General features: G+C 47.9%; 1 long non-coding RNA gene across 1 annotated transcript; it reads right to left on the bottom strand.

The window, feature by feature from the left end:
• Positions 1 to 1,605: 1,605 nt before the first annotated feature.
• On the bottom strand, positions 1,606 to 3,066 carry LOC123044170 (uncharacterized). Its single transcript, XR_006419868.1, has 2 exons — positions 2,154 to 3,066; positions 1,606 to 2,050 (listed from the first exon to the last, which is right to left on the bottom strand). It is a non-coding gene; the product is annotated as an uncharacterized lncRNA (long non-coding RNA).
• Positions 3,067 to 3,837: the final 771 nt, after the last annotated feature.

Genomic DNA, 3,837 nt, shown 5'->3' with positions numbered 1-3,837 from the left:
GGGGTATTTAAGGAGGGGGTTCCGGCGGCTTGCGGAAGGGGCGAGGAGGAGGAGTCCTCCCCGGACTCGGCGGCGGCGGCGTGCTCCGGCCGGACTCCGGTCGGAGTCGGTCGGGCGGGGGCGAGGCGAGGCCGGCCCGGCTCGGCTGGGCCGCTGGCCCAGTCGGGCGCGCACAATTTTTTTTTAAATTTGTTTCCTCCGAAAACAAATCTTAGAAAAATAAATAAAAATCTAAAAATGCCAAAACAAATTTTCACCGTCTAAATAAAATATTTAGAACAACATGAATATTTTCATGGCCGAAGAATGCAATTTTGAAAACGTGTAATTTTTCTAATTCAAATAAAATTGCAATAAAATCCAAATGAAATATTTATTTGATTTTAATATTTTTTCTCTAATATTTCATTTATTTTGGAGAAGTCATATTATCTCCTCTCATATATTTTTATTTTAGAAATATTAGAAAAGAAAAGTACTTAAAACCAAATGATCCTCTTTTCAAAATTTGAAAAAACTCAAATATGAAAATAACGAAATCCGCAACTCTCTCCGTGGGTCCTTGAGTTGCGTAGAATTTCTAAGATCAAGCCAAAAATCCAATAAAATATGATATGCAATTATGATCTAATGTATAACATTTCAAATTAAAAATTTGGGATGTTACAAATTCTCTACGGTCTAAGAGCAGTTTCAAATTTACTAAATCATGGAATTCGTTTTTTTTTTGAAATTTTTGCAATTTTCGGTATTGTTTTCACTCCAGTTTTTCAATCATTTGTCGAAACGAGGCATATGATATGCTGTTGGAAAGCTATGGATGAGGCGCAACTTTCATATGTTGAAATGTTTTTTTTATATAATTACGGTTTTAAGTTAATTTCAAAAATCGTGCGACAGACAACGAGTGGCAGCGGCCGTTCTTTCAAACCGCTCGTAGGAATGATGCAAATGATACATCGTTGGAACGATATCAACGAGATGCAACTTTTTCATGTAGAACAATCTCTCTAATTACTTACGGTTTAAGATCAGTCTTTAAATTACCGAAACGCGGATACTCTGTTTTTCGCGACATTCAAATCGATGAGTGACCTTCATCTGACAGAAAACCGCATTGCTTGAGACTGAAACCCGCACTCACTAGACGGACAAGCGAACTACATTATTCCTTTTTTTCAAGCATACGTTTAACGGACGAGGAAGTGGAGTGCACTTGACATCGGGCGTAAGTGGATCGCAAATTATCAAGAGATGAGTCGCAAGAGATTATGAAGTGAGCTTCACACCAGGCTTAAGTGGGCCGCAAAACTATCGAGATGTGAGCCGCATGAGATTATAAAGTGAGCTTCACATTGGGCATAAGTGGACCGCAAAACTATCGAGAGGTGAGACGCGTGAGATTACGAAGTGAGCTTCACGTCGGGCGTAAGTGGACCGCAAAACTATCGAGAGATGAGCCACATGAGATTACAAAGTGAGCTTAATAAATTTACATACCAGGCACTTTTCTGTTTACCAAGTGGTGCCTCTGATGTTTTTGTTTCCGATGGGAATTACTTTTTTCTCTTTTTTTCACAAAGTGAAGCACCAACCACCACAAAATGAACCAGACACCTTTTCTACAAATAAAAGAATACATACAAAACTTCACACACGAACCGCGCGAGAGACATTTCTCTCTCACACAAATAAATTTTTACATTTTCTCTCACACATTCAAGAAGAAAGTGAACTTAAAAAATTGATCATTTTTCTTCTGTAGTTTCCCAGCGAACAGAACATTGACACACACACACACACACGACCTGCATGCATCGTGCACATGGGCTGCAAACAAACCGCACACGCCGCATACAGGAACTACAGGAGCTACCTCGCCACCGCCCGTTCTGCATGCTTACGCCACACCAGACTGCACGGGGCCTTCAGCGCCGTTCAATTCAACATCAACCCAAAACTGCAGCATGTCGGACGTCGCGGGCTCGTGGTGGCCGCTGGGCGAACTGCAGGTCGCCCGTCGAAGCACCTGCAATGTGGACGAAGTGACCTGCATTTGAACAAAAAAACACCGATGAAGTGAGCTGCACTGCCGGGCGAGCTGCACTGTGTTGTGGACAGAGTCGTTGTTGACCAAAAACAAACAGCAGCACCTCAAAAAAAAAAAAACAGCAGCATGCAGGGGGCGAACTGCATGGGTGAGGAGGGAGAGCTAAACTGCACACCGGCGGCGACAACGCAGGGCAGCATCACCCTGCATCTGGGCCCGCCCTTCCTGCCGCCATCCTTCGCCCCCACACTGCTGCCCTGCTCCTCCTTGGGCGGGAGGCGTCGCCACCATAGTCGCCGTCTTCTTCATGAGCTACAGCCGCGGGAAGCAGCAGATGAGACGGCGGAGGCCATGGCCGCCGGATCCAGAGGAGGCGAAGCCTTGGCGGCCACCACTGCGGGACAACTCCTCGACCTGGTCGGCATCAAGAGGCGGTGATCCCGACAGGAAGAGGATGACCGCAGGGAGGCAGGGGGAGCTCGGGGGACATGTCGCCGCCGGTAGACAGTGGCTGTGCCACGGCGCCGCCGAGATCGCGCTGGGTCTTGGCGCCCCAAAAATTCGAGGGGAGGGGAAGGGCGGCGCGCCCTACTACCAATCGTCTGCGTCGCTGCAGATCGAGGCGAGGGGAAGTTCGGCGATGCCTAGGGAAGGGGAAATAGATGGATCGGGGGAGGGCGACACCGGCGAGGGAAGAAGGTGGATTGGGGCAGGGCGGCGCCAGCGGGGAAAGAAAGTGGATCGGGGGAGGGCGGCGCCGGCGGGGGAAGGTCGCCGGGCACGGGGGAGCCGCGCGCATCTCGCTCCGGGGTGGTGGGTTGGCAGGGCAAAAGAGATAGACAGGCGGCAGTACGGCTCTGGCATCGGAGGCACGAGCCCCTGGCGTCGCCGGCAGTGGAAGGTGGAGGGGAGGTGGGAGGAGGCTGTGCAGGAGGAAGAAGGTGGGAAGGAGGGGATCGGGCATGAACAGAACGTGTGAGGAGAGGGGTAAGTGCGTTGACTCCTTTTGTTTTCAGATCAGGGTGGAATCGGTGGTGGGAGGTGTTAGCAGAATAAGCAACAAGTGTTATTAGAATAAGATTTTAAGGGGTGTTATCGTAATAGACCCACCCTATATATATATTAGTACTACATACGTGTCCATGAACACTCCTTACTCAGTGTGGGGACTTTTCAGTTTCCGAGGCATGTGCCACATCAAAGTTATGCATTGGCTAGCTATTCAAAAATCACATAACACTTCTTTGGGCAACATGCATGCAAAGCAGTGGTTATCCTAGGACAATCACGCGTGACGCTTTCATCTGTGGGCCCGCGAGGTCGTCGTCCATGCATGCATTACTTTGACCTACATCAGAAGAGGTTAATTAGTTTCACCATCAAGGAGGGTTCTTTTTGGTTTGTATTACGAAAGGAGCATATAGTATGCGTCGAAAGAGGGGGGAGGGGACAAGCATATATACTACTCTTCATGAACCTAGCTCGCTCTATGTGGGGACTTTATGGTTTTCGAGGCATGTGCCACATCAAAGTTGTGCATTTTGCATATTCAAACATCACAACCACACACACACCTCCATACATATGTTTGGCCCAGATGAAAAGCAATGGTGGCTGTCCTCTGGCACCCACTCACGCGGTTATCAATGAGATTGATGCTTTCCATCTATGGGCCCACTTGGTCCATCACTACTTTGGTCGACACCGACAGAGGTTAATTTAACTTTGGACGGGATTATTTTTTGGTTTATATATTACGGTATATATATAGGTCATGCTCTGGGATG

The sequence above is a fragment of the Triticum aestivum genome, chromosome 2B, assembly GCF_018294505.1.
Source record: "Triticum aestivum cultivar Chinese Spring chromosome 2B, IWGSC CS RefSeq v2.1, whole genome shotgun sequence".
NCBI lineage: Eukaryota > Viridiplantae > Streptophyta > Magnoliopsida > Poales > Poaceae > Triticum > Triticum aestivum.
This window is presented reverse-complemented; position numbering and strand designations above follow the sequence as displayed.